Consider the following 23636-nt stretch of genomic DNA (forward strand, 5'->3'; position numbering starts at 1 on the left):
TGCACAGTACTGTATCCTTCCAAGGCGCCATGAAGAGCCATGAATTCCCACATAATGCCTCCACCAGCTGCTATTGGACCTCCTGCCTCCATTCCCTTTCTGAAATGGGCCCAGCTTCTCCTTTCCTCTATGCTTAAGGCAGCCCCTAAACTCCATCTAATCCTTCACAGATACTAGGAAGCCTGAAGACTTGGATTTGCTGCTGCCCAAAGCTCTCTCTTCCACTAAAATGACCTGACTCCCACTTGCTTTGGTTAAGCAGGGGTTAGGGATCAGCTGCTTCCCATAGTTGGCTGCCTCCCAAGCCTGATTCTATCCTTTCTTCCTCCTACCCATCCTTCCTTCTTTCCTTCCTTCCTTTTTGCTTTTTTGTATTTATGGTTATCTTTCCTTATCTGAAATGTTTCTTTTGTTACTGTCTTTTCTAACAATTAAAGTCAATATGCAACAACTTTTGAATTTGTATGTTCTTTGAACTTCCAGCGTACAACTTTTAGGTTTGATTCATTTTGATTTCTACCTATTATGGAAAATTTTGAACACATACAAAGTTAGAACAATATAATGAACCCCAATTTGTTATATATTTTTGTTATAAAACAGAGTCTGGAAAATGGTAACTCTTACATTACTTAAGACAAATTAATGCAGTCCTTAAACCTATGGGTCCTTTACAAGAAGGCCTCCCTTCTCCAGTTATGATGCTGAAAGACCTGGACATGGTTATTATTAATCTTAAAGATTGCTTTTTTACAATTCCTTTAGCTGTGGCAGATAGGGGAAAGTATGCTTTTACTGTACCCTCCTTAAATTTACAAGCTCCTTCAGAAGGATTCCAATAGAAAGTACTTCCTCAAGGAATGTTGAACAGCTCTACAATTTGTCAAAATTATGTGCACAGGGCTCTCTTGTCCCCTCCTGGCATGAGCCAGGAGCTCTGTCCTCTCACTGTATCTCTAAATAAAAGCCTCCCTTTAGCTCTCCTACCTTGACTATTTACTAAGTTCATTTATGAGCTCCGCAAACAAGAATCATGGCATCATCTTTGGGGGCTCGTCCAGGATAACTTCGGAGGTGAGTATCAGCATCCAAGCCTGCTTTTTCTTTCACTGTTCTTATATGAGGAATCCGTCTATGGCACACAGCATTGGGCGCTCTGACTGGGTATTCATGAGGAGCGCCTCTCTGTCTCTGACTTCCAGCCTGCTTCTTCAGCTCACCCTGGCCTCTCAGTGAGGCAGGGGATGTTCCTAACTCTCTCCTAACTTCATCAATCTCACTGAACCTGATGCCCACCACTACAAGGTAAGAGATTGCTCTTATTCCTGACTAAATGCTGTACTCTTTATCTCATAAAATGTGTCTGAGCACCCATTAGCCACTTAAAAGACAATTAACTTTGGCTACCAGTCTTAAGTCTCTGATTAGAAAGGCTTGGCCCCTTTATATACTTATATACAGTATAATAAGATTATGCAGCTAAATATATTTTTATGCAAAGAAGGGAAATGGTCAAAAATCCCATAGACTACAATATGGAGCTCATTTTCTAAATTATTTTGGTGGAAATCTATTTTTATTGAGTTCATTAACTTCAAAGACTGGGAGGTTTTTAAACTAGACTCCCTGAAATGGAAGAACTTTATCTTCTGCAATACAGCCTGGCTTTAAATGACTGGTGCTAGAATTGTACTTGCATTCCATTTCCAGCCCCCTAGACACACACAGTCCCTATCAGTTCAGAGCCTTCATGGGCCCTGTTAGTCTGGGGCCATCTATACTTTAACGCAGTTATGTAAACTATTCACCCTTGGCATGTATTCTGGAAAACTGAGATACCTTTAATCACCTTTAATCAAGTAAGCTAAAAAGAAAGAAGGCTATTGAATATCAGTAACTCAAATCTTTGTATCAGTTTATCTGTCTGTGTATATGTTCTTTTTTTTTAAAATTTTGTTATCATGAATCTACAATTACATGAAGAACATCATGTTTACTAGGCTCCCCCCTTCACCAAGTCCCATTACAGTCACTGTCCATCAGAGTAGTAAGATGCTGTAGAATCACTACTTGTCTTCACTGTATTGCACAGCCCTCCCGGTAACCCCCTACATGCTAATTATACATCCTAATAGTAATAGCCCCTTTCTATTTCCCACCCTTATCCCTCCTTTCCCACCCATCCTCCCCAGTCCCTTTCCCTTTGGTAACTGTTAGTCCATTCTTGGGTTCTGTAATTCTGCTGCTGTTTTGTTCCTTTAGTTTTTCTTTATTCTCTTACTCCACATATGAGTGAAATCATTTCATACTTGTCTTTCTCTGCCTGGCTTATTTCACTGAGTATAATATCCTCTAGCCCCATTCATGTTGTTGCAAATGGTAGGATTTATTTTCTTCTTATGGCTGAATAATATTCCATTGTGTATATGTGCCACATCTTCTTTATCCATTCATCTACTGATGGACATTTAGGTTCCTTCCATTTTTTGGCTATTGTAAAAAGTGCTGTGATAAACATAAGGGTGCATCTGTCTTTTTCAAACTGGGCTGCTGCATTCTTAAGGTGAATTCCTAGAGGTGGAATTCCTTGGTCAAATGGTATGTCTATTTTGAGCTTTTTGAGGAAACTCCATACTGCTTTCCACAATGGTTGAACTAATTTACATTCCCACCAGCAGTGTAGAAGGGTTCCCCTTTCTCCACAACCTCGCCAACATGTGTTGTTGTTTGTCTTTTGGATGGTGGCGATCCTTACTGGTGTGAGGTGATATCTTATTGTGGTTTTAATTTGCATTTCTCTGATGACAAGCGATGTGGAGCATCTTTTCATGTGTCTGTTGGCCATCTGAATTTCTTCTTTGGAGAACTGTTTGGCTCCTCTGCCCATTTTTTAATTGGATTATTTGCTTTTTGTTTGTTGGGGTGTGTGAGCCCTTTATATATTTTGGATGTCAACCCTTTATCGGATCTGTCATTTATGAATATATTCTCCCATACTGTAGGATGCCTTTTTGTTCTTTTGATGGTGTCCTTTGCTGTACAGAAGCTTTTCAGCTTGATAGAGTCCCACTTGTTCATTTTTGTCTTTGTTTCCCTTGCCCAGGGAGATATGTTCATGAAGAAGTCACTCATGTTTATGTCCAAGAGATTTTTGCCTATGTTTTTTTCTAACAGTTTTATGGTTTCATGACTTACATTCAGGTCTTTGATCCACTTCGAATTTACTTTTGTGTATGTGGTTAGACAGTGATCCAGTTTCATTCTCTTCCATGTAGCTGTCCAGTTTTGCCAGCACCATCTGTTGAAGAGACCGTCATTTCCCCATTGTATGTCCATGGCTCCTTTATTGTATATTAATTGGCCATATATGTTTGGGTTAATGTCTGGAGTCTCTATTCTGTTCCACTGGTCTGTGGCTCTGTTCTTGTGCCAAATTGCTTGATTACTTTGGCTTTGTAGTAGAGCTTGAAGTTGGGGAGCGAGGTCCCCCCCACTTTATTCTTCCTTCTCAGGATTGCTTTGACTATTCGGGGTCTTTGGTGGTTCCATATGAATTTTTGAACTATTTGTTTCAGTTCGTTGAAGAATGCTGTTGGTAATTTGATAGGGATTGCATTGAATCTGTATGTTGCTTTGGGCAGGATGGCCATTTTGACGATATTAATTCTTCCTCGCCAAGAGCATGGGATGAGCTTCCATTTGCTAGTGCCCTCTTTAATTTCTCTTAAGAGTGTCTTATAGTTTTCAGGGTATAGGTCTTTCACTTCCTTGGTTAGGTTTATTCCTAGGTATTTCATTCTTTTTGATGCTATTGTGAATGGAATTGTTTTCCTGATTTCTCTTTCTATTAGTTCATTGTTAGTGTTTAGGAGAGCCACAGATTTCTGTGTGTTAATTTTGTATCCTGCAACTTTGCTGTATTCCGATATCAGTTCTAGTAGTTTTAGAGTGGAGTCTTTAGGGTTTTTTTATGTACAGTATCATGTAATCTGCAAATAGTGACAGTTTAACTTCCTATTTACCCATTTGGATTGGTTGTATTTCTTTGTTTTGCCTAATTGCCATGGCTAGGATCTCCAGTACTATGTTGATTAACAGTGGGGAGAGTGGGCATTCCCTGTCTTGTTCCCGATCTCAGAGGAATAGCTTTCAGCTTCTCGCTGAAACCCACAGCCAACATCACACAAGGCCTTTATTATGTTGAGGAACTTGCCCTGTATATCCATTTTGCTGAGAGTTTTTATCATGAATGGATGTTGAATTTTGTCGAATGCTTTTTCGGCATCTATGGAGATGATCGTGTGGTTTTTGTCTCTCTTTTTGTTGATGTGTTGGATGATGTTGATGGATTTTCAAATGTTGTACCATCGTTGCATCCCTGGGAGGAATCCCACTTGGTCATGGTGTATGATCCTCTTGATATATTTTGTATTCGGTTTGCTAATATTTTGTTGAGTATTTTTGCATCTATGTTCATCAGGGATATTGGTCTGTAATTTTCTTTTTTTTGGTGGGGTCTTTGCCTGGTTTTGGTATTAGGGTAATGTTGGCTTCATAGAATGAGTTTGGGAGTATTCCCTCCTCTTCTATTTATTGGAGAACTTTAAGGAGAATGGGTATTATGTCTTCTCTGTATGTCTGATAAAATTCCGAGGTATATCCATCTGACCCAGGGGTTTTTTTCTTGGGTAATTTTTTGATTACCACTTCAATTTCTTTACTAGTAATTAGTTTGTTTAGATTTTGAGTTTCTTCCTTGGTCAATCTTGGAAGGTTTTATTTTTCTAGGAAGTTGTCCATTTCTTCTAGGTTTTCCAGCTTGGTAGCATATAGGTTTTCATATTCTGGTTCTGATTCTGTTGATGTGTGTTGATTCTCTTTTTCTCTTATTAAGTCTGGCTAGAGGCTTATCTATTTTGTTTATTTTCTCAAAGAACCAGCTCTTGGTTTCATTTATTTTTTCTATTGTTTTATTCTTCTCAATTTTATTTATTTTTTTCTCTGCTCTTTATTATGTCCCTCCTTCTGCTGACTTTAGGCCTCATTTGTTCTTCTTTTTCCAATTTCAGTAATTGTGACATTAGACTATTGGTTTTGGATTGTTCTTCCTTCTTTAAATATGCCTGGGTTGCTATATACTTTTCTCTTAAGACTGCTTTTGCTGCATCCCACAGAAGTTGGGACTTTGTGTTGTTGTTGTTATTTGTTTCCATATATTGCTGGATCTCCATTTTAATTTGGTCATTGATCCATTGATTATTTAGGAGCATGTTGTTAAGCCTCCATGTGTTTGTGAGCCTTTTTGCTTTCTTTGTACAATTTATTTCTAGTTTTATACCTTTGTGGTCTGAAAAGTTGGTTGATAAGATTTCAATCTTTTTGAATTTACTGAGGCTCTTTTTGTGGCCTGGTATGTGGTCTATTCTGGAGAATGTTCCATGTGCACTTGAGAAGAATGTGTATCCTGTTGCTTTTGGATGTAGAGCTCTATAGATGTCTATTAGGTCCATCTGTTCTACTGTGTTGTTCAGTGCCTCTGTGTCCGTACTTATTTTCTGTCTGGTGGATCTATCCTTTGGAGTGAGTGGTGTGTTGAAGTCTCCTAAATTGAATTCATTGCATTCTATTTCCTTCTTTAGTTCTGTTAGTATTTGTTGCACATATTCAGGTGCTCCTGTGTTGTGTGCATATATATTTATAATGGTTATATCCTCTTGTTGGACTGAGCCCTTTATGATTATGTAATGTCCTTCTTTATCTCTTGTGATTTTCTTTGTTTTGAAGTCTATTTGGTGTGATAGTAGTACTGCAACACCTGCTTTTTTCTCCCTGTTGTTTGCATGAAATATCTTTTCCCATCCCTTGACTTTTAGTCTGTGCATGTCTTTGGGTTTGAGGTGGGTCTCTTGTAAGCAACATATACATGTGTCTTGCTTTTTTATCCATTTTATTACCCTGTGTCTTTTGATTGGTGCATTCAGTCCATGTACATTTAGGGTGATTATTGAAAGATATGTACTTATTGCCATTGAAGGCTTTAGATACATCATTACCAAAGGTTCAAGGTTAGCTTCTGTAGTATCTTACTACCTAACTTAACTCACTTATTGAGCTATTATAGACACTGTCTGATGATTCTTTATTTCTCTCCCTTCTTATTCCTACTCCTACATTCTTTATATGTGGGGGTTTTATTCTGTGCTCTTTTGTATTTCCTTTAACTGCTTTTGTGGGTAGTTGATTTGCCTTTAGTTAGTATTTGTTTGGTCTCTCTTTGCTATGATTTTATTTTCTCTGGTGACATCTGTTTAGCCTTAGGAGTGATCCCATCTAGAGAAGCCCCTCTAAAATACCCTGTAGAAGTGGTTTATGGGAGACAAATTCCCTCAAATTTTGCTTGTCTGGGAATTGTTTAATCCCTCCTTCATATTTAAATGATTATCGTGCTGGATATAGTATTCTTGGTTCAAGGTCCTTCTGTTTTATTGCATTAAATTTATCATGCCATTCTCTTCTGGCCTGTAATGTTTCTGTTGAGAAGTCTGATGATAACCTGATGGGTTTTCCTTTGTAGGTGACCTTTTTCCTCTAGCTGCTTTTGAAACTCTGTCCTTGTCCTTGGTCTTTGCCATTTTAATTGTTATGTGTCTTGGTGTTGTCCTCCTTTGGTCCCTTTTGTTGGGAGTTCTGTGTACTTCTGTGGCATGAACGAATATTTCCTCCCCCAGTTTGGGGAAGTTTTCAGCAATTATTTCTTCAAATACACTTTCTATCCCTTTTTCTCTCTCTTCTTCTTGTACACCTATGATGTGAATATTGTTCCATTTGGATTGGTCACACAGTTCTCTTAATGCTGATTCATTCCTGGAGATCCTTTTATCTCTTTCTGCATCAGCTTCTATGTGTTCCTATTCTCTGGTTTCTGTTCCATCAATGGCCTCTTGCATCTTATCCATTCTGTTTATAAATCCTTCCAGAGATTGTTTCATTTCTGTAATCTCCTTCCAGATGTCGTCCCTTAGCTCTAGCATATTTCTCTGCAGCTACATCAGCGTGGTTATGACCTTTATTTTGAATTCTTTTTCAGGGAGATTGGTTAAGTCTATCTCCCCAGATTCCTTCTCAGGGAAGCATGTCTGCGTTATTGTGGTCTGTATCAAATTCTGCCTTTTCACGGCGATAGAGGTAGTTGTGGGGAGCTGGCGCATGTGTTGGCTGGGAGAACGCACGTTCTTGCTAGTTGTGTCCTTCCTCTCCTGGGAGAATAGCGACCCCTAGCGGCTTGTGCTGGGCAGCTGTGCGCAGATGGAGTTTCTAATTCTTTCCCGGCAGCTCTGAAAGAAGCTCTGCCCTGCTGCCTCAGGCTGCTGGTCCACTACAGTGGAGTGGTGTCAGCGGGGGGAGGGTGTGTGTGGGGGGGCGAGAAACTGGTGGGAGGCTGTTTATCTCCGTGAGGGGCCTCTGAGCTGCACTGCTCCCCAGGGGGTTAGGGTGCCCAGAGTTCCCTGGAATTCCCAGCTGCTGGGCTGTGTCCTGGGACATTTCCATCCAGCTGTGGGGTCCCTGTCCCTTTAAGTCTTTCAAAAGGCACTCGCTTTTCTTTGTCCCAGGGGCACTGGCAGTGGAGACCCAGTCACAGGTTTTACTGTCCCTTTTCCATAGTATCCAGCACCCCACGCACTGTGTGTGTGCACTCCCAGTGCGGATGGCTAGGGCTGGGTATTCAGCAGTTCTGGGCTCCCTCTCCCTCCCCTATCCAACTCCTCTCCTCCCGCTGGGAGCTGGGTTGAGGGGCACTTGGGTCCCACCAGGCCGCGGCTTGTATCTTACCCCCTTTGCGAGGTGCTGGGTTCTTGCAGGTGTAGATGTAGCATGGCTGTTGTCCTGTATCTTCTGGTCTCTCTTTTAAGGATAGTTGTATTTGTTGAATTTTCAAAAATATATATGGTTTTGGGAGGGGATTTCTGCTGCTCTACTCATGCCGCCATCTTGGTTCCTATATGCTCTTTTATGAAGTGTTTCCAACTGTAGCCATTATGTCTCAATCTGTATGTTTGCGTGTCTAAGTGTGTAAATGAAAAATATTTTCTGGATGGTATTAATAAAAATTTATCTAAAGACAAGCACTTGCAAAAATTGGGCATTCTAAAACTTCCAGAAAATTCTAATAAAAGATACTAAGCATTAATGCTAATTTAAGTTAAACTGAAACAGACATGTCCTTATGGTTACCAGCTGCCTAAGTTTACCTAAAGTCATTGAAGTTGATGTTATTTGTTAAATCTTTCAAGAAAAAATGCTTAAAGAGGGGCTTGACTTTGTCTATTGTTTGGTAAAAGCTTTGTGAGCATAGTTGTTAGGAATAAGTAAATTAAATAAGTGTAGCAAATAAACATCTTAATTATAGTGTGTTAATGTATTACAGTGTGTTACAGTGTGTATACCTACAAACAGCCTGAGAATCTTTGTAGTAACCTAAAACCTTAAAGTTTTGCTAAGTTAAGTATACATATTTTGTGCCTCGAGATTATGCTGTAAAGCACATGGTTCCAGGAATTATAAAGTGTGTTCATAAGTTTGTTAATCTAAAGAATGCTAGTGCAATGGTTTACAATAGCCCACTTCTCAGTGTTCACTGAAAATTAAAGTTCCTAATGGTTTTAAGGCCTAATTAAAGCTATATAAAGAAGAAAACATCTCCACTTGCTAAAAAAGATGTGTGTTTTAATAAAAGAAAGTATAAAGAATGGAAATTCATTTTGTTGAGGGTAAAAGAAGGTAATTGTTCTAAAGTACAGCTATTTATTTAAAGAGGGAGAACACTGAATGTAAAAGGAAGGTAGAAAGCTTGTGGAAGAATTTAATATGGTCCTGCTATATAAAATTAAAGCAAATGAGTCTCAGGACCAAGTACACAGCAAAATTAGGATTTTGTTTTCAGTTAAAAAGACAAAGTTTTTTTAACTGAAAAAACTGTTAGTCTGCTCTTAATGTTGAAAGATTGCAAAAGGTTTTTCTAATTGTTTTATCAAAACAGTTTCTCATGCTTAAAGTCTCAATGAATTGTCTGAGTATTTAAGAAAATGAGATCTTAATATTAAAGGACTAAAAGTTAAACTTTGATAACAACTATGTAAACTTCTGTATCTGCCTTTGAAGTATTTTGTTGTCATTCTAGTTAAATGGATAAGTATTGTTTCACGGCAACCTATAATCTTATTTAAGCAAATGCCAAAGAAACTTTCTTCTGACAACTTTCCAAAATCAAATTCAAAAAGGTGCTTTTACCTCTAGTTAACTCTGATATTTTCCAGAGGGCCCCTGGAACATGTCAGAGGAATTTTTCTCCTCATCGGGAAAAATATTTGGCTAATTTGGCTTATTTATCTGATATATATTTACCTGGAAAGCACTGTCAAAGGGAATGATGCTAAACTTTGTTACTGAATGTTCTATGTTACAGAAATATTCAAATTTTCTTATGTCAACTGTCTTATAGTAAGCTCTCATCTGGTCTTTTAATCATTGTCATTTGCAAGTCTTTTGTCATTTATTGTCACTGTTTTATTACTCCTAAGCTAGTAAAGAACTAGATTTCAGCAGAACAGGTATTGGTTACATAGGATTAAGTAAACTAAGGGATATGATTTTGTGACCTTTTGTTTCAAATGTTGCTGATAAAGTGTTTTAAGCTTTTTCTCTTAAGCTGACTGACAATTTCATAAATGACAATACCTTTATAAGCAGAATTGAAACATTTATGTTTCTTTCTATTTGACCACTCAAGAATTTAAAAGCTTTCAGTATTTTTATATTTCATGGCAATATGTTTATTTGCATAAGTTCAATAAGAATCTGCTTTCCTTGTAAGATGACCAATTAAAAACACATGTTATATTACCACGGCTTTGACTGGAATTTCATACCTGAGAGACATGTGCATAAACCAAGATATGAACAGCTTTAAGGAACTAAGGTTGACTTTATATAGCCAACAAAGCCCCTTGGAAGAACTGGCCTGGTACCTTGCTTACAGGGTTGCCAGCAGCCCTACCAGGTGAGTAAGGAAGGTCATTTCCTGGCAGGTGCAGGAACCTCAAAATGTCTTGGGGACCTCAAGAAGAGAGGAATTCACCCAAATATACAGGTACTGCAGGCAAAACCTGATGTCAAATCTGGCTTGGTTTTCTGGCCTCTAGAGGCCTTTAAAAGTCCAATCTGAAATTCCTTATAAAAAGTTCCAGCAAAGCACATTTAAAAGATCCTATGTAATCAATTGCTCTTCTTGCTGCACTTATGCAAATAGTCAAGCCAAGTCTTAATAAATTTCTTAATCTAGTTACTGATAATAAAAATGAGGATGATTTTACATAGTCTACAGGCACACACTTGATATCTACATTTGCTCTCTTACAACACTAAACTATGTTTTCTACCTTTATCTTGCATCTACCTACCACTTAAGCATTTTATTAAAAAAATAATAATAATAAAGGGAGAAATGTAGGATTCACATATAAATCAAGTATAAAAATCAAACGAATATTCATATTTGACCAGATTGTTTATAGTTCATAATGAGTGATCAAAACTGAAAGTTTCTGTGATGACTGCCCTTGTACTGTTCACCATGTAAGAACTTATTCACTATGTAAGAATTTGTTCACCATGTAAGAACTTGTTCGTTATGCTTCAGAAGATTGGAGACTGACGAGAATTAGGCTTGGGGTGGATTAATGATTGTGCAATGAGCATTGAGTCCCCTATACAGAATTTTGTTGTTGAAAATTTGAATATTTCTGTAACATAGAACATTCAGTAACAAAGTTTAGCATCATTCCCTTTGACAGTGCTTTCCAGGTAAATATATATCAGATAAATAAGCCAAATCAACCATTTGATCAATAAATATGAGAGATACCCTTTCAAAAAAAAATGAGGGTGATTTTAGAGAAAAGTATTGTTTCAATAATGCAGCCTTATCTATACTAAATCCTAATACTAGTCATTGGGACATAGACTAGATCCAGAATTCTAGTTTCCCCAAAATATCTAGCTATGATTCTCCAGATGTTTTAGTTTTCTCCCATCATTTCAATTAAAATTTTACTGTTTCTATTCCTCATATTCAGCCATACATTCTTAATCTTGTCAAGTTTCTCCAAAAAGGAAAATCCAACTCCAGATGTTGCTTCTTAACCCAATAACACGATTTGTCCTATCTTGCCTAGAGCCATAAAACTGCAAATAGTAATAGAAATGGAACCCAGTATAGAAGCGCTAATATTCTGAGGCCCTCTCAACTGACCACTGATGGAGACCTAATTGCACCCTTTATGCGTCCCCTCTCAGCATAAAGCAGCCAGAACAGTGGTTGCACTTTTTCCCTAGCAGCAGCTAGGGTTTCCATCTATAGAGGGGGGAATGAAACAGGGACCTTGAGCTTAGACAGAATAGGGTGAGGGCCTCCGGAGAAAGCAAGGCAGGATATTTGCAGTCAGAGCAATGTAACTACATGCAAGGAAACCCCCCACCAAAACTCTGTGTTAAATATTAAGCTCTAGAGTCATTCTTCAGTGAGAACAGTTAAAACTCAAAAGGCCAGGAGCAACTTGGCCTGGAATGTATGAGTGTTCCACAAATAAAGAAGGGTATCTCATCATAACCTGTGACTTCACGGTAAACAGTCCTAGCAAACAGACAGCAACCCAGCCCACCTCAGGGGCAGGGCGGTGGTACAAATCCACACCCTAAGCCCTCTCTTCACATTATCAAAGTATATGTGGCATGCGGTGCATCCTTCCTGCTCTAATAGATTATCCCGGAAATAGTCATGAAAGATTTCTCTGAGCTCTGCCATCTGATTGTGATGACAACTTGAAGCTTTTAGATCCCACCTCTGTTGCAGTTGCAGCTGCATTCATCCTTCCAGTTCCTGGACATCTTGGTGGAATGCAAAAAGAGATATCTAAGCTGGCCTGTGTATATAATAAGACAACAAATTTGACTGCTTCTGTATTATCTGAACTCAATCAAGAGCTAGGAGAAGTGCGAGTTATGGTACTTCAGAATCATGCTTCTATAGACTGTCTGCTGTTAAAAGACCATATGGGATGTGAACAGTTTCCAGGAATGTGCTATTTTAATTTGTCTGATTTTTCTCAAACTATTCAAAATCTATTAGACAATACTCATCATATTATTAATAAGTTTTCACAAATGCCTGGGTTACCTAATCGGTTTTCTAGGTTTTATTGGATATGGCCAGTAATTGTAGGTCTGCTTTTGTTATGTATCTGTATTCCTGTTCTGTTAATGTGTGTATGTAATTTAATTAGTTTGTTAAGACCTATGCATGCTTACATTACTCTACAAGAAGTGTCAAATAAATAATCTTCTCATATTTTCTTCCTTTGCTACTTCTATAGCTTTTCTTTTTCCTTCCTAAATACAGCCCTTTACTAGAATTCATGCCTCATGCTTAAAATTACTATGTATCATAATACTTCCAGCTGGTAAAGATACCTCAAGACATGTGCTGGACATAGAAGCCATGGGGCATAAATCTGCAAAGAAGTAAGAAGCTAACCTTTTCAAAGAATACTACTTCTCTCTCACTTAACAACTTCACATCTCCCTGTATGGCCCTGGAAGATGGCTGGTTAGCCAGAGATGGGTAAGATTGCTCAAGGGAGGAAAAACCTAAGGCACAGTCGCAGGGGGGGCCATCAGGTGAGAAATGGGGGGTCAGCAGGGGTGAGGCATAGAACCTCAGCCCCCAGTTTTAAGAGAAATCTTCTGCACCCACGGTGGTTTTGTTGCCCTTCTCTAGCTCAGATCAATACCTAGTCTAAAAGGCATGGACCTGACCACCTACACTTGCCTTCCTACTGCACTAAACTCTACTTTCCATCTTTATATTACATCACAAGATTTAAAAAACAGATGATCTTTTATGAAAAAGTAAACTGTATTAAAAAGCTTTCTATTAGAAACTAATCTTTATTACATTTACCCACTACTTCAACATTTTATTTAAAAAAATAAGGGGAGGTGGAGCCAAGTTGACACTGTGAGTAGGGCAGTGGAAATCTCCCAAAACCATATATATTTTTGAAAATACAACAAATACAACTATTCTTGAAAGAGAGACCAGAAGATTCAGGACAACAGCCAGGCTACATCTACATCTGTGAGAACCCAGCACCTCACGAAGGGGATAAGATACAAGCCGCGGCCCAGCAGGACCTGAGCGCCACCCCTACCCCAGCTCCCCAGTGGGAGGAGAGGAGTCAGAGCAGGGAGGGAGAGGGATCCCAGGACTGCTAAATACCCAGCCCTAGCCATCCGCACCAGAGCACAGACACACAGTGTGTGGTGTGCTGGATACTAGGGATATGGAACAGTAAAACCTGCGAGCGGGTTCTCACAGCTGGTGTCCCTGGGACAAAAGAAAAATGAGTGCTTTTTGAAAGTCTTAAAGGGACAGGAGCCTCATAGCTTGACAGAAGTGTCCTGGCACAGTCATCCCAGCATCTGGGAATCCCAGGGAACTCTGGGTACCCTAACCCCCTGGGCAGTAGCACAGCTCTGAGGGGTGATAAACAGCCTCCTACCTGTTCCCCCTCCAGCGTGGCCCTGCCATAGCTGAGCAGCAGCCTGAGACCAGCCACACCCACAGCAGTCCCACAGAGTTACCTCCACAGCTACCCGGGAAAGAATCAGAGACACCATATGCACACAGCTGCCCAGCACAAGCCCCTAGGGGTTGTAGTCCTCCCAGGAGAGGAAGGCAAGGAGCAAGCAAAAAGGAACTTTGTTCTCTCAGCTGACACACGCGCCAACTGACCACAACTACCTCTGTCACCATGAAAAGGCAGAAGAATTTGATCCAGACCAGAATCACACAGACATCCTCCCCTCTCAGGGGACATAGACTTAAACAATCTTCCTGAAAAGTCATTCAAAATAAAGGTCATAACCATGCTGATGGACCTGCAAGAGAAATATGCAAGAGCTAAGGAGGGAGAATAAAGAAATAAAACAATCTCCAGAAGGACTTACAAGCAAAATGGAAGAGGTGTAAGAGACCGTTAATGGAATAGAAATCAGAGAACAGGAACCCAGAGAAGCTGACACAGAGAGAGAGATAAAAGAATCTCCAGGAATGAAAGACTATTAAGAGAACTGTGTGACCAATCCAAATGGAATAATATTTGCATTATAGGGTTACCAGAAGGAGAGAGAGAGAAAGGGATAGAAAGTGTATTTGAAGAAATAATTGCTGAAAACTTCCCCAAACGGGGGGAGAAAATAGTCGCTCAAACCACGGAGGCACACAGAACTCCCAACACAAGGGACCCAAGGAGGACAACACCAAGACACATAATAATAAAAATGGCAAAGATCAAGGACAAGGACAGAGTTTTAAAGGCAGCCAGAGAAGGAAAAAAGGTCACCTACAAAGGAAAACCCATCAGGTTATCATCAGACTTCTCAACAGAAACCTTACAGGCCAGAGGAGAATGGCATGATATATTTAACACAATGAAACAGAAGGGCCTTAAACCAAGAATACTGTATGCAGCACGATTATCATTTAGATATTAAGGAAGGATTAAACAATTCTCAGACAAGCAAAAGATGAGGGAATTTGCCTCCCACAAACCATCTCTACAGGGTATTTTAGAGGGACAGCTCTAGATGGGAGCACTCCTAAGGCCAAAAAATAAAATCGCAGCAAAGAAAACAGAACAATCAAACACTAACTAAAGGCAAAAAATAAAATCAACTACCCACAAAAGCAGTCAAAGGAAACACAAAAGGGCATGAAATAAAACACCTAACATGTAAAGAATGGAGGAGTAGGAATAAGAAGGGAGAGAAATAAAGAATCATCAGACTGTTTATAATAGCTCAATAAGTGAGTTAAGTTAGACAGTCAGATAGTAAAGAAGCTAACCTTGAACCTTTGGTAACCACGAACCTAAAGCCCACAATGGCAATAAGTACATATCTTTCAATAATCACCCTAAATGTAAATGACCTGAATGCACCAATCAAAAGACACAGAGTAATAGAATGGATAAAAAAGCAAGACCCATCTATATATTGCTTACAAGAGACTCACCTCAAACCCAAAGACATGCACAGACTAAAAGTCAAGGGATGGGAAAAGATATTTCATGCAAACAACAGGGAGAAAAAAGCAGGTGTTGCAGTACTACTATCACACCAAATAGACTTCAAAACAAAGAAAATCACAAGAGATAAAGAAGGACATTACATAATCATAAAGGGCTCAGTCCAACAAGAGGATATAACCATTATAAATATATATGCACACAACACAGGAGCACCTGAATATGTGCAACAAATACTAACAGAACTAAAGAAGGAAATAGAATGCAATGAATTCAATTTAGGAGACTTCAACACACCACTCACTCCAAAGGATAGATTCACCAGACAGAAAATAAGTAAGGACACAGAGGCACTGAACAACACAGTAGAACAGATGGACCTAATAGACATCTATAGAGCTCTACATCCAAAAGCAACAGGATACACATTCTTCTCAAGTGCACATGGAACATTCTCCAGAATAGACCACATACCAGGCCACAAAAAGAGCCTCAGTAAATTCAAAAAGATTGAAATTCTACCAATCAACTTCTCAGACCACAAAGGTATAAAATTAGAAATAAATTGTACAAAGAAAGCAAAAAGGCTCACAAACACATGGAGGCTTAACAACATGCTCCTAAATAATCAATGGATCAATGACCAAATCAAAATAGAGATCCAGCAATATATGGAAATAAATAACAACAACACAAAGCCCCAACTTCTGTGGGATGCAGCGAAAGCAGTTTTAAGAGGAAAGTATAAACCAATCCAGGCATACTTAAAGAAGGAAGAACAATCCCAAATGAATAGTCTAAAGACAAAATTATTGAAATTGGAAAAAGAAGAACAAATGAGGCCTAGGGTCAGCAGAAGGAGGGACATAATAAAGATCAGAGAAAAAATAAATAAAATTGAGAAGAATAAAACAATAGAAAAAATAAATGAAACCAAGAGCTGGTTGATTGAGAAAATAAACAAAATAGATAACCCCCTAGCCAGACTTGTTAAGAGAAAAAGAGAACCTACACACATCAATAGAATCAGAAATGAGAAACGAAAAATCATGACAGACCCCACAGAAATACAAAGAATTACTAGAGAATACTACAAAAATCTATATGCTAACAAGGTGGAAAACCTACAAGAAATGGACAACTTCCTAGAAAAACACAACCTTCCAAGACTGACCAAGGAAGAAACACAAAATCTAAACAGACCAATTTCAGCAATGAAATAGAATCGGTAATCAAAAAACTACCCAAGAGCAAAACTCCGGGGCCAGATGGATTTACTGCGGAATTTTTATCAGACATACAGAGAAGACATAATACCCATTCTCCTTAAAGTTTTCCAAAAAATAGAAGAGGAGGGAATACTCCCAAACTCATTCTATGGAGCCAGCATCACCCTAATACCAAAACCAAGCAAAGACCCCACCAAAAAAGAATATTACAGACCACTATCCCTAATGAACATAGATGCAAAAATACTAAACAAAATATTAGCAAACCGAATTCAAAAATACATCAAGAGGATCATACACCATGACCAAGTGGGATTTATCCCAGGGATGCAAGGATGGTACAACATTCGATAATCCATCAACATCATCCACCACATAACCAAAAAGAAGGACAAAAATCACATGATCATCTCCATAGATGCTGAAAAAGCATTCGACAAAATTCAACATGCATTCATGACAAAAACCCTCAACAAAATGGATATAGGGGACAAATACCTCAACATAATAATAAAGGCCATATATGAAAAACCCACAGCCAACATCATACTTAACAGCGAGAAGCCGAAAGCTTTTCCTCTAAGATTGGGAACAAGACAGGGATGCCTAATCTTCCCACTGTTATTCAACATAGTACTGGAGGTCCTAGACAAGGTAATTAAACAAAATAAAGAATACATGGAATCCAGATCAGTAAAGAAGAAATTAAACTGTCACTATTTGCAGATGACATGATATTGTACATAAAAAACCCTAAAGACTAGTGAAGTTTGGAGTGCCAAAACTAATAGAACTAATATCGGAATACAGCAAAGCTGCAGGATACAAAATTAATGCACAGAGATCTGTTGCTTTCCTATACACTCACGATGAGCTAACAGAAAGAGTAATTAGAAAAACAATTCCATTCACAATTGGATCAAAAAGAATAAAATACCTAGGAATAAACCTAACCAAGGAAGTGAAAGATCTATACCCCAAAAACCACAAGACACTCTTAATAGAAATTAAAGAGGACAGTAACAAATGGAAACTCATCCCATGCTCTTGGCTAGAAAGAATTAATATCGTCAAAATGGCCATCCTGCCCAAAGCAACATACAGATTCGATGCAATCCCTATCAAATTACCAACAGCATGCTTCAATGAACTGGAACAAATAGTTCAAAAATTCATATGGAAACATCAAAGACCCCAAATAGCCAAATCAATCCTGAGAAGGAAGAATAAAGAGGGGGGGATCTCACTCCCCAACTTCAAGCTCTACTACAAAGCCACGGTAATCAAGACAATTTGGTACTGGCACAAGAACAGATCGACAGACCAATGGAACAGAATAGAGACTCCAAACATTAATCCAAACATATATGGTCAACTAATATTCGATAAAGGGGCCATGGACATACAATGGGGAAATGACAGTCTCTTCAACAGATGGTGCTGGCAAAACTGGACAGCTACATGTAAGAGAATGAAACTGGATCACTGTCTAACCCCATACACAAAAGTAAATTTGAAATGGATCAAAGACTTGAATGTAAGTCATGAAACCATAAAACTCTTAGAAAAAAATATAGGCAAAAATCTCTTAGACATAAACATGAGTGACCTCTTCTTGAACATAACTCCCCGGGCAAGGGAAACAAAAGCAAAAATGAACAAATGGGACTATATCAAGCGGAAAAGCTTCTGTACAGCAAAGGACTCCATCAATAGAACAAAAAGGTATCCTACAGTATGGGAGAATATATTCATAAATGACAGATCTGACAAAGGGTTGACATCCAAAATATATAAAGAGCTCATGCACCTCAACAAACAAAAAGCAAATAATTCAATTAAAAAATGGTCAGAGGAGCAGAAAGGACAATTTTCCAAAGAAGAAATTCGGATGGCCAACAGAAACATGAAAAGATGCTCCACATCGCTTGTCATCAGAAAAATGCAAATTAAAACCACAATAAGATATCACCTCACACCAGTAAGGATTGCCACCATCTAAAGGACAAACAACAACAAATGTTGGCGAGGTTGCGGAGAAGGAGAACCCTCCTACACTGCTGGTGGGAATGTAAACTAGTTCAACCATTGTGGAAATCAGTATGGAGGTTCCTCACAATGCTCAAAATAGAAATACCATTTGACCCAGGAATTCCACTTCTAGGAATTTACCCTAAGAATGCAGCACTCCAGTTTGAAAAAGACAGATGCACCCCTATGTTTATTGCAGCGCTATTTACAATAGCCAAGAAATGGAAGGAACCTAAATGTCCATGAGTAGATGAATGGATAAAGAAGATGTGGTATATATACACAATGGAATATTACTCAGCTATAAGAAAAAAAACAGATCCTACCATTCGCAACAACATGGATGGAGCTAGAGGGTATTATCCTCAGTTAAATAAGCCAGGAGGAGAAAGACAAGTACCAAATGATTTCACTCATATGTGGAGTGTAAGAACAAAAGAAAACTGAAGGAACAAAACAGCAGCAGAAGCACAGAACCCAAGAATGGACTAACAGTTACCAAAGGGAAAGGGACTGTGGAGGATGGTTGGGAAGGGTGGGATAAGGGCAGGAAATAAGAAAGGGGGCATTACGATTAAGATGTATAGTGTGTGTGTGGGGCATGGGGAGGGCTGTGCAACACAGAGAAGACAAGTAGTGATTTTACAGCATCTTACTATGTTGATGGACAGTGACTGTGAATGGGTATGTGGGGAACTTGGTGAACATAATGTCCTTCATGTAATTGTAGATTAATGATACCAAAATAAAATTAAAAATAAATAAATAAATAAAACGTTCATCAGGAAAAAAAAATATGACAAAAGAACCATAGACATAAAATGGTGAAATGACAGCCTCTTCAACAGTTGCTGTTGGCAAAACTGGACAGCTACCTGTAAGAGAATGAAACTGGATCACTGCCTAACCACACACACTAAAGCAAATTTGAAATGGATCAAAGACTTGAATGTAAGTCATGAAACCATAAAACTCTTAGAAAAAGACTTAGGCAAAAATCTCTTGGACATAAACATGAATGACTTCTTCATGAACATATCTCCCCGGGAAAGGGAAACAAAAGCAAAAATGAACAAGTGGGACTATATCAAGCTGAAAAGCTTCTGTACAGCAAAGGACACCATCAATAGAACAAAAAGGCATCCTACCCTATGGGAGAACATATTCATAAATGACAGATCTAATAAAGGGTTGACATCCAAAATATATAAAGAGCTCACACATCTCAACAAGCAAAAAGTGAACAATCCAATTAAAAAATGGACAGAGGAGCTGAATAGACAGTTCTTTAAAGAAGAAATTCAGATGGCCAACAGACACATGAAAAGATGCTCCACATTGTTAGTCATCAGAGAAACGCAAATTAAAACCACAATGAGATATCACCTCACACCAGTAAGGATCGCCGTCATCAAAAAGACAAACAACAACAAATGTTGGTGAGGTTGTGGAGAAAGGGGAACCCTCCTACACTATTGGTGGGAATGTAAATTAGTTCAACCACTGTGGAAAGCAGTATGGAGGTTCCTCAAAATGCTCAAGATAGAAATACCATTTGACCCAGGAATTCCACTTCTAGGAATTTACCCTAAGAATGCAGCATCCCAGTTTAAAAAAGACAGATGCACCCCTATGTTTATTGCAGCACTATTTACAATAGCCAAGAAATGGAAGGAACCTAAATGTCCATCAGTAGATGAATGGATAAAGAAGATGTGGTACATATACACAATGGAATATTATTCAGCCATAAGAAGAAAACAGATCCTACCATTTGCAACAAAATGTGTGGAGCTAGACGGTATTATGCTCAGTGAAATAAGCCAAGGAGAGACAAGTACCAAATGATTTCACTCATATGTGAAATATAAGAAGAAAGGAAAAACTGAAAGAACAAAACAGCAGCAGAATCACAGAACCCGAGAATGGACTAACAGTTACCAAAGGGAAAGGGACTGGGGAGGATGGGTGGGAAGGGAGGGATAAGGGGGAAGGAGAAGAAAGGGGGCCTTACAATTAGCATGTGTAATGTGTATGGGCGCACAGGGAGTGCCGTGCAACACAAAGAAAACGTGTAGTGATTCTACAGCATCTTACTACGCTGATGGACAGTGACTACTGGGGTATGTGTGGGGGACTTGGTGAAGGGGGGACTCTAGTAAACATAATGTTCCTCATGTAATTGTAGATTAATGATACCAAAAAAAAGAAAAAAGAAGCAGGGGGAAATGTGGGATTAATATATAAATCAAGTATAGAAATCAAATGTATAATCATATATGACTTGATTATTTTTCCTGTAATTCCTGATAAGTGATCAGGAACAGAACAAACAAGACCAAAACAGTTTCTGTGACCTAATTGCTCTTGCTATTGTTTCAATACTTTGTAGGACGTCGCACCCCAGGAAACTGAAGACTGCGGAGAATTGAGTTTAGAGTTAGTTAATGGTTGTCTATTAAGTCCCCTCCACAGAATTCTATTGTTGTTAACATGTATTTGCTCAATAAATATGAAGGGTGCCCTCTCAGCACCACTCTTGTGCTGTTACGCCTCGAGTCCCCTGGCTGGTCCTTTCAGGTTTTTGATATCTGTTCGCGTCTCCTCCCTTATCTGTGGGTCATAGACAGGCAGGAACCGACAACTCTCTTTGGCTCTTCTCAGCTTCTGTGAAGAAGCAAGATGTCATTCTGTGAACTGCTTGACAAATTGCTGAGAGCAGCTTCTAGCTAATAGCCAGGAAAGGACTGAATCCTTCAGACCAACAACCCTAGAGGAATTGAATTCTGCTAATGCCACATGAGTGAACTTGGAAGCAGATACTCATGCCCCTTGAGATGACTACAGCCCTGACCTTCACTTTAGCCTTGTGAGAGCTTCTCAGTCCAAATTCCTGACCCACAGAAACTTAAATAATAAATCTTGTTTTCTTAATCCACTAAGTTTGGGGGTAACTTGTTATACAGCAATAGATAACTATTTCTGTTGTTTTGTCCCTGAATCTCTTTAATCCATAACAGGTTCATTACCTCTTGTGTGTTTTTTGTTTGTTTGCTTGCTTTTGCCAGGCCTGGGCCTGTATGGAAGACAGAGTTGTATGTATTATTCAGTATCCCTCAACGTGGGACCCAGAACCCCCTGGGTAATGGGATGAGAAGAGGTGGCCCCATACTAAGCATGCAGATGCCTGGCTTCTTGGCCCTATAGAATCTCTGATTGGTGACCAGGAATCTGTATTTGTAAGAGCATCCCAGGGGATTTTTTGTCCACTAAAGTCTGGAATCAGACTTGGTTTAGAGACCTGGTTTTACCACTAGCTGTCAGGGGTATTTTGTGACCCTCATCCATTAGATATGATCCTCACAATATTTACTTCATAGGATGTTGCACCTAGCTGCTCCCTTTCTCATTCTCTTGATTCATGGATTTGATCTCTTTTGTGAGAAAGAAAGGGATTGGTTTGTAGGTAGAGTGGAGGAATTGGGCCTTGGGGTATTTTCACACTTATCCTCCTCATTGTGGCTGGGAAGCATATTCACACTCAAGTCCTTGCACAGAAGATCCAATTTGGTTTTTCAGTACGCCAAACAAAAGTTTCTTCTGCATGCTACTTTTCACATATTTAACACAACTTACACTTATTTATGAGAAAACCAGCTCGGTTGCATATGAAGTGTTGAAGGTTTAAGAAATACTAAGAAGTCTGAGTGTTAAAAACTTTGGGTTTACTTTGTGTTTTGAACAATCTGGATTCTTTCTGCAAATTGCTTTTGTGTCTGTCATTCATTTGCTCTTCATTTTTATGTATTTTATTTCATGCTGTTTGTGTTTTAGTTATCTACTGTTTCCTAAATTTAGTGGCTTTAAACAACCACAATACTTTATGATCTCTCATGGTTTCTGTGGGTCAGATATTCAGTCAGGGCACAGTAGGGATGGCTTGTGTCTGCTCCACAGTGTTTGGGATCTCAGCTAGAAGACTCAAAAGCTCAGAGCTGGAGTCATCTGAAGGTTCATTCACTCACATGTGTAGTTATTAATGCTGGCTACTGGCTGAGGGCTAGCCTGGGACGGTTAGCCAGAACACCTACACATGTGGCCTCTCACGTGGCCAGGGATTCTTTGCAACATGGGTCCTGGGTCTCAAGGGCAAGTATTCAAAGAGACAATTCTTATGACCTAGCCTCAGAAGCCACACAACATCCCCTATGCCACATTCTGTTGTTACTAGCAAGTCACTAGAATGAGCACACATTCAAGTGCAGAAGAATTCAGCCTCCTCCTTTTGAAGGAAGGCATGTCAAAGAATTTATGAACATTATTCTAAAATCATCAGGATACTGGTGAAAGTGTTCATGGAGGCATAACCCATTAGTGTTCTGTATTGTGAGAGAGTGCATGTCAGTGACCACGAACAATATCTAGGTGTACTTAACAGCAAAAAAAAAAAAAAAAAAAGGAAGAGAGAAATGTATTTAAATTTATTTTACTTTATACTTTATGGGTATTGTATTGTGACTTGTTTCAGAAGGCTTTCCCTTAGATGCAGCTTATATTTTATTTTATTTTTCTTCAGTTTAATCAAGATATAATTAACATATATCACTGTATAAATTAAAGGTGTATAGCATAAGGCATTAACATATATATATATATATATATATATATATATATATATATATATAGGGAAATGATTACCACAATAACTTTAGTTAACATCCATCACCTCATATAGTTACAAAAAAACTATTTTTTTCCCTCTGATAAGAACTTTTAGGATTTATTCTCTTAGCAACTTTCAAATAATACCATATAGCTGTGCTAACTATAGTTACCATTCTGTACATCACATCGTCAGTATTTGCTTATCTTATAACTGGAAGTTTGTGTCTTTTGACTAGCTTCACAGAATTCTCCCACCTCCCACCCCCTACTTCTGGCAGTCACAAATCTGATCTCTTTTTCCATGAGTTTGCATTTTTGAGATTCTTCATACAAATGAGGTCATACACTACTTGTCTTTCTCTGTCTGACTTATTTTACTTAGTATAATGCCCTTAAGATGCATTCATGTTGTTGCAAATAGCAGGATTTCCTTTTTTTTAATGGCTGAATGGTACTCTGTTGTAGGTCTATACATTTTCTTTATCCACTCATCTGTCATGGACACTTAGGTTGTTTCTGTGTCTTGGCTGTTATAATGTTGCAAGCCCAAGCTTTTAATTTTCTATAT

The sequence above is a fragment of the Manis javanica genome, chromosome 10 (assembly GCF_040802235.1).
Source record: "Manis javanica isolate MJ-LG chromosome 10, MJ_LKY, whole genome shotgun sequence".
Taxonomy (NCBI): domain Eukaryota; kingdom Metazoa; phylum Chordata; class Mammalia; order Pholidota; family Manidae; genus Manis; species Manis javanica.